The 8,733-nt window shown below is 42.4% G+C and overlaps 1 non-coding gene across 1 annotated transcript; it reads right to left on the bottom strand.

Moving 5' to 3' along the window:
* Window positions 1–7,631: 7,631 nt before the first annotated feature.
* LOC118480123 lies at window positions 7,632–7,738 on the bottom strand. Its single transcript, XR_004861759.1, has one exon. It is a non-coding gene; the product is annotated as a small nucleolar RNA R71 (small nucleolar RNA).
* Between the last annotated feature and the right edge of the window lie 995 nt (window positions 7,739–8,733).

Here is an 8,733-nt window from a genome sequence, read left to right as displayed (position 1 = left end):
CAAGTGGAATTCAGAATTGACATCATCCCCGGAGCAGCACCTGTTGCAAGAGCGCCTTATAGGTTGGCACCAACAGAGATGAAGGAATTGAGGACGCAGCTAGATGATTTACTAGCCAAAGGTTTCATTAGACCTAGTTCGTCTCCATGGGGAGCGCCAATCATGTTTGTCAAGAAGAAGGATGGATCAATGCGTCTATGCATTGATTACTGCGAGCTTAACAAGGCCACTATCAAGAATAGGTATCCTTTGCCCAGGATCGACGATCTGTTCGATCAGTTGCAAGGGGCAAGCTACTTTTCTAAGATTGATTTGAGGTCAGGCTATCATCAATTAAAGGTTAAAGATGAAGATGTACACAAGACTGCATTTAGGACTCGTTATGGTCATTACGAGTTCCTAGTGATGCCTTTTGGGCTCACTAATGCACCTGCCGCATTCATGGATCTCATGAATCGCGTCTGCAAGCCTTATCTGGATAAATTTGTCATCGTCTTCATCGATAACATCCTCATCTACTCGAAGAGCCAAGCTGACCACGAGAAACATCTCCGCTGCATTCTGAAACTGCCCCATCAAGAAAAGCTCTAAGCCAAGTTTTCAAAGTGTGAATTCTGGCTTCGTGAAGTCCAATTCCTTGGACATGTTGTTAGTGAGCGTGGTATCCAAGTAGATCCTACTAAGATTGAAGCTATTATGAACTCGTAAGAGCCGAAGACGCCTACGGAAATTCACAGCTTCCTAGGACTAGCAGGATACTACAGACGATTTATCGAAAATTTCTCAAGAATTGCAGCACCCCTGACATTACTCACTCGCAAGAATAGCAAGTTTAACTGGGGGCCTAAGCAGCAAGAATCCTTCGATATTTTGAAGTAGAAATTGAGCAACGCTCCAGTGCTGACGTTACCTGAAGGAATTAATGAGTTTGTAGTATATTGTGATGCATCACACACCGGTATGGGTGTGTGCTTATGCAGAAAGGCAAAGTCATTGCCTACGCTTCACGCCAGTTGAAGGTGCACGAAAAGAACTACACCACCCATGACTTGGAGCTGGGTGCCGTTGTGTTTGCACTAAAACTGTGGAGGTACTACTTGTATGGAACCAAGTGTGTGATCTACTCTGATCATAAAAGCCTTCAACACTTGTTCAATCAGAAGGACTTGAACATGAGGCAGCGACGTTGGATGGAAACTTTGAATGATTATGATTGTGAGATAAGATATCATCCTGGCAAGGCAAATGTAGTCGCTGATGCCTTAAGTAGGAAAGAGAGAGTAAAGCCTATAAGAATCAATGCCAAGAGCATTGAGATAAACAATAGTTTGAATGAAAGGTTGTTAGCTGCGCAGAAGGAAGCTGTTTTGGAAGCTAACTATCCTGATGAAAAGCTAGGAGTGACTGAAGAACAGTTATCCTATGACAAGGATGGAATCCTGAGATTAAATGGAAGGATATGGGTTCCTGTTTATGGTGGACTTCGGGAAGTTATCCTCCAGGAAGCCCATAATTCCAAATATTCCGTTCATCCTGGAGCTGATAAGATGTACCAGGACTTAAAGGCAAATTATTGGTGGATAGGCTTGAAAAAGTCTATAGCTGCTTATGTAGCTAAATGCTTGACATGTGCTCAAGTCAAAGCTGAACATCAGAAGCCGTCAGGTTTGCTACAACAGCCTGAAATTCCCACTTGGAAATGGGAAATGGTGACAATGGATTTCATCACCAAGCTGCCAAAGACGAGGAAAGGAAATGATACTATATGGATGATAGTAGATAGACTGACTAAGTCAGCACATTTCCTACCCATTAAGGAAACTTACAGTTCTGACATGTTAGCCCAATTGTATGTTGATAAGATTGTATCTCTGCATGGAGTACCAGTGGCTATTATCTCTGACAGAGATACCAGATACACGTCACACTTCTGGAAAAGTTTCCAACAGTCTTTGGGTACGCGCTTAAACTTCAGTACGGCTTACCACCCTCAGATGGATGGGCAGAGTGAGCGTACCATCCAAACTTTGGAAGACATGCTACGTGCATGTGTGATTGATTTAGGTGGTAGTTGGGATAAGCATCTGCCATTGGTCGAGTTCTCCTACAATAATAGCTACCATACCAGCATTCAGGCTGCACCTTTTGAGGTATTATATGGTAGAAAATGTAGAATGCCTATTTGTTGGGCAGAAGTAGGAGAAGCTCAATTATCAGGACCTGAAGTAGTCTTTGAGACAACGGACAAGATTGTCCAGATTCGTGATCGCCTGAGAGCTGCCAGGGATAGGCAGAAAAGCTATGCTGATAAAAGGCGAAAACCTCTAAAGTTTGAGGTTGGTGATAAAGTCCTGCTTAAGGTATCACCCTGGAAAGGAGTGATGCGATTTGGTAAGAAAGGTAAGTTAAGCCCGAGATATATAGGACCATTCGAGATCATCGAATGTATAGGAACAGTGGCTTATAAGTTAAACTTACCTGAAGAGCTCAGTGGTATTCACAATGTGTTCCACGTCTGCAATCTGAAGCAATGTCTAGCTAATAAATCGCTAGTCATACCACATACAGATGTGCACATAGATGAGAGCTTGAAATTTGTGGAAAAACCTTTGTCGATTGAGGATCGACAGGTAAAGAAGCTTCAAAGGAAGCATGTGCCTATTGTCAAGGTGAAATGGGATGCCCGCAGAGGCCCCGAATATACGTGGGAGTTAGAGTCCACCATGAAAGAAAAATACCCTCATTTGTTCCAGTAAATCTCGAGGTCGAGATTTCTTTTAAGGGGGTGAGGATGTAACACCTCGTAAAATCATACCCAATGAAATAAAGACATGTGTCATGTAAGACAAACGTGTCAGGAACCCGGATCAAATAAAGGATGTATGGTAGGATTTAAAAAGGGCGTCATGTTATTAAAATACCTCTGAACGACCCAAGTTATAAATCCCAAGACCTTAAATCGTTATGATAAACATCAGATATATTAGACGGTTGTTCCTAAATAGATTAATTCCATTTTTATAAGGGAATTAAGTTCTTTACAATGTTACTACTACATTCAGGAATTTAAGATTCTTGATATAAAAGAATTGAACTTGAATTAGAATGCATGGCCAAAACTCCATAAGGATTCAATGTAAATTCTTGGTATTTCCGACATGTAAAACCTCCCACAAAAATCCAAAGTTGTGTAAGAGCATGCAAAGCATGCAAGGTCTAAGCACTTGGCCCCTTTACTGAAAAGGAAGCATGAAAAATTCGGATTTTAGTTGCATGGACAAGGCCTAAGAAATTACAAAAATTTTGTCTCTGGTCATCGGTTACGGACCGTAAGAGCCAAGGCTTACGGTCCGCAAGGAGGTGCTTACGGACCGCAAGGGTTTCGTTTACGGTCCGTTAAGCTGTCGCTGGCAGCAGAAAAGGACAACTGCCTGTTCCGCCAGTTCCACCGCCTTAGTTGAGTGGTTTTCGAAAATCAGGGGTCTTGTATCTGGTTTTTGGCATCATAGGGACACCTGGGAGGATCCCATAACATCAGTAGAGTTACATGGATTGATCTTATGAGTTTTAGTTCACTATATAAAGAAAACCAAGTTGCAACTTCTCACTTGCTCACTTGGAAATTTATTCAAGACCTTTCTGGAGCTCCTCTGATCAGCAACAAGTTTTCTTAAGATTCCTAATCCTACTTATTGACGATTGTTTTACGGGACCAAATACATTTGAATGAACTAGTTCGAGCGGCTTCATTGTCTTGAAAGTTGAGGTTTCAAACGGTTGTTGATGTTCCTTGCCATATCGACACCCGACACATATAATTTCTTTATTAATCTCGAACTCAGGTAGGCCTCGGACCAAGTCTTTTTTCATCATTAATTGAAGCCGGTCGTACCCGACATGACTGAGACGCGCATGCCAAAGTTCTGCAGTTTGATTGTTATTTGCTTTGTTGACGTATGCCGACTCAGCGGATAAAAGATAAACATTATCTTTTCGTTTTCCTTTCAAGGTAGGAACCGATTTTGTCTCAAATTTATCGAAGACACATACATCATTGGGGCCAAAAAGAACGTACCTTCCTGTTGCCGTGAGTTGTGGAACGGATAACAAGTTCTTTTTCATACCGGGTACATGAAAGACATCTTCCATTAAAAACTCCTTTTCCCTTCCACGGCTTGGAAATTTTACCTCTCCTATGTTGGCGATTTGGTGTTTTGATCCATCGGCAATAACCACTACATGATTTCCCATGTATCGTTTTGGTTTGGTTAACCTTTCCTTGTCTCTGGTTAAGTGGTTAGAACACCCAGAATCAGCAATCCAATCTCCGAAACTATTGGACTTGAGCTCGGTGGTGACCGTTAAAGCCGTGTCTTCTATAACTTGAGCCACCATTGCTTCTGCGTCCCATGTTTCCTCTTCCTCGGTAACCGTGGCTACATTCCCTTCTACTTTTGGCTTCCTACAGTCTTTCGCCATGTGCCCTCGTTTTCCACAGTTGTAACACTCATATGGAAACCTCCGATTATCTTTTGATTTACCTTTGCGCTCACCCGAGCTGCCGCCACGATTTTCGTGACCCTTTTTGTTCCAGTCGGTTTTCCTGGTCTTCTCGTTTGTCTGGGGCTTATTCCATGGTTTATTATTTCGACTCTTTCATTTTTATGCATAAAGAGCCTTCTCTTCTTCCGTCTTAACCTGAACGCCCGCAAACTGTTTTGCTAAGGCCTCTTGGCCTGCTAACAGATTCTCGAATTCAATGAGGTTTGGCTGATTTGCCCAACCTTGGATGGCTGCAATGAAGCTTCTGTATTCAGGTTTCAACCCGTGTATAATAATACGTTTCATACGGGCCTCGCTTATTTTGGATTGTACATCGAGATCGCCTATTTCTCAACACAGATTCTTTATTTTTCTGAAGTATTGAGACACAGATAGATCTCCTTGCGAGGCGGTTAATACGTCTCCTTCAAGCATCTGAAGACGAGCGTCATTCTTTTTCGAAAAAAGTGATTCGAGTGTGTCCCATGCCGCCTTCGGGTACTCGATATCTTGGAGGTGATCAAGAATATTGATGTGTGTAAAATGCAACATATAAATTACATCAAATGAGGCATAAAACTAACCCTTTTTAAGTACTAATGTTGGGAAAAGAGTGTTTTTGTCTTCCTTTTGTATTTTCAGGATGAAATGAGCTCAAATTTACAAAAGAAGAAAAAAGACAGCTAATTCTAACATAAATACAAGAAAAGGAACAAAAGTGGATTGCCCGACCCCTCAACGGCATCCTCCCAAGCAAAGAAGGGAAAATAGAAGACTGAACACGCCCCGTGCTCAGCCAGCACGGGGCCGTGCCCAAGAAGCAGCAGAAAAGACAAACCTATAGAAGCTTCTATTGCGCACCACGGGGCCGTGTCCAGTGAGCACGGGGGCATGGCGAAAGTACAGCAGGCGCATTAATTGTAATTGCGAATTACAATTAATGAAGAGAGAGAGTGTCAGGCGGACACGGGGCCGTGCCCAGCCTTCTGTTCAGCCTATAAATAGGGGTGCTTGGTTTCATTTCAACTCATCCCTTGGCACACCACCTCTCTCACACTTCATCCACCACCCACCACCACCATAACACCATCATCCACCACCATCATCCATTGCCCATCGTAGAGTGTGTGAGTTCTCGGGATCCAAGATTGATAGTAAGAGTTCTTGACAATCAAGGTCATGTTTGCCTAAGTCTCTTACATCACTTGGTGAAGACAAGTGTTTAGTATAATACTTTTTATTTTTAATTTTTTGGACTTTTTATTTGGTTTTGTATTAATGACTTTAATAACTAGTTGCTTATGTTGAAGGTGATCTTTCCTTATCGTTTGTCCGTGGTGTTTTGGCATTATTTTACTGTCTATATAAAATAAAAGATTTTCACCATTCATATCTCCACGGTCTATATGGAGGTATGTTGGCTACCTGGTCGGGGGTTAAGGGAACGGTTTGGTAAGGGTCTTGCCCTTGTTCAGCGTTTAGAGGTCCTGCAAGGGACCTAGGTCAAATTTAGTAGGATCTCCTTCAATGCCCATAGGTATTGGATGGCGGGGATCCAAACTCTTTGACCCCCTCATACGTTAACTACTATTAATACTATAACCCGGCTATTTAGGACTGTATCCCTGCTGACTCAGACTACTTAGCCGAGGGTAACGTCACCGCCAAAAGCAGGGCCTACCACAATTTGCATTAATAACTTAATTAATTATCTTCCAATAATCCAACCCTTTAGGATTATATCCTTGCTGACTCAAACTACTGGGTTGAGGGTAACGTCGCCTTCAAAAGAGGGGCCTACTACAATAACTAAGATAATCTCTTAAACAAGTGCAAAAGTGCGAAAATAATCAAAGGTTATACTAATACACGAGTCGGATCCAAGTGATTCATCTTGTCTATCTGTTTTTATTTTATTTTATTTTTCAGCATTTAGTTAGTTTTTATTTTTCTAGTTTAAAAACCTTTTCTAACTTTTTGATTTGATTAGACGTTGAGGATAAACAGGTACTAAAAGCTCTTGTGTCCTTGGACGACCTCGGTATCTTACCAACACTATACTACGTCCACGATGGGTGCACTTGCCCATATGTGTGTTTAGTGTTAGTAAATATCGTGTTTTATAAATTTAAAACTTGGCTAAAAGTGTAAAAAGGGCTTAAAATATACATCAAAAATATACTACACTTCACACCCATCAAGTTTTTGGCGCCGTTGCCGGGGACACAAGGATTTTAAGAAAGTTAGGAATCAACGGCCTAATCATATTTTTATTTTTCTTTTTAATTTTTTAGGATTTTCTTAGTTTTTCAGCTTCTGCAGAGCTCAGCACGGGCCGTGCCTGGTCAGACACGGGCCGTGCCCAGCATCGTTACTGGCAGTTTTTAGTTTTCCAAGTTACAAAAGGCTGACCACGGGGCCGTGTCGGTGCAACACGGGGTCGTGTCCAACTTTCCAGTAATTGGGATATGGAAAACAATCACTGTAACTCCGACCACGGGTCGTGTTCGCTGAGCACGGGGCCGTGGTGAACCTTCTGACCAGCATTCTTTTCTGTTTTTATTGCAGGACTTGGAACCAGACGCCAATCCTAGTGTATGAGCTCCAGTTCTAATAAGGACATAAAAGAACCTCTAGAAGAACCCGAACGCTTTCTCAGAAAAAGATTAAAAGCTAAAAACCAAGAGAAAGTTTCGGGTGATCCACCTCCAATGGCGGACCAACGTACCCTCATGGATTATCTACGACCCACCGTAGGTAACCTAGGCGCCGTTATCAATGCACCGAATGTTGAAGCTAATAACTTCGAACTTCGGCCGCATTTGATACAAATGCTTCAAAACTCCGCAACCTTCCATGGGCTTGCGGACGAGGATCCCCATCTACATATTACTAATTTCTTAGAAATATGTGATACCTTTCAGATCAATGGAGCATCAAACGACGCCATCCGCCTCCGAATGTTTCCTTTCTCACTAAAAGACCGAGCAAAAGCTTGGCTCAACGCCCTCCCAGCTGGATCGGTAAACACCTGGGATGAACTAGCCCAAAAATTTCTATATAAGTATTTCCCTCCCGCTAAAACGGCTAAATTAATGACTGAAATTAATACATATTCACAAGAGGACGGGGAATCCTTATATGAAACTTGGGAACGGTTCAAGGAGCTATTACGCAAGTGTCCACATCATGGCCTTGCGATATGGCAACAAGTATCCACTTTCTACAATGGACTGTTGCCACACACAAGGCAGACACTTGATTCTAGCTCCGGGGGACTTTTAGGTAATCGCCGCCCACATGAAATATATAACCAAATTGAGGAAATTGCTCAAACCAATTTTCAATGGCACACTCCTCGAGGCAATAAATCTATTGCCCCGGGCGCCCATAAGGTTGATGAAAGCACTTCTTTACAAGCCTAAATCGAGGCCCTTTCTTCAAAAATAAAAAAAATTAGAAATGACAAAAACAGTCTCGGTTATGGCTTGTGAAGGGTGTGGTGGGCCACATGAAAATTGGAGTTGTATGAAAGAAACGGACGATCAACAAGAATCGGTAAGCTACATTGATAATAGACCTAGGCCGTCGGGTCCTCCAACGGGCACTTACAACCAAGGATGGCGAAACCACCCAAACCTTGGTTGGAGAGAACCCGGCAATAGTAGTAACCAACAAACCCAACGAACAAACTTTCAACAACCAAGAAATGAGTCACAAAATTTCACTCAACAACAAAGTGGATGAGAAAGGCTTGAAGATACTGTATCTCGCCTCATCTCCGACACTGAAAAGAAAAACTCGGAAAGATTTCTACAATTAGAATCAAATTTTAGAAATCAACAAGCTAGTATTCAAAACATAGAAAAACAATTAAATCAAATAGCTCAAAATTTTGCCGAGAGACCACAAGGTGCATTACCTAGCAATACCGAAACAAACCCAAAAGCGCAAGTTCATCTCATCACGTTACGAAACCGCACCGTGGGGCCTGCAGAAGCGCCACCGCCAACAGAAGAAACGGTACCCCCGCCTCTACAGGAGAAGAACTCCCCTCCGTCACCAGAGCCTACCAAGGCTCCTCGAGTCCCGTACCCCGGTAGGTTAATTCGTCAAAAGACCAATGAGCAATTCGCAATGTTCGAAAGTCTATTAAAACAATTGCATGTCAATATTCCTTTTATTGATGTC

Source organism: Helianthus annuus, chromosome 6 (assembly GCF_002127325.2).
Source record: "Helianthus annuus cultivar XRQ/B chromosome 6, HanXRQr2.0-SUNRISE, whole genome shotgun sequence".
Classification (NCBI taxonomy): domain Eukaryota; kingdom Viridiplantae; phylum Streptophyta; class Magnoliopsida; order Asterales; family Asteraceae; genus Helianthus; species Helianthus annuus.
Note: the sequence above shows the minus strand (reverse complement) of the source record. Positions and strands in the feature narration are given on the sequence as shown.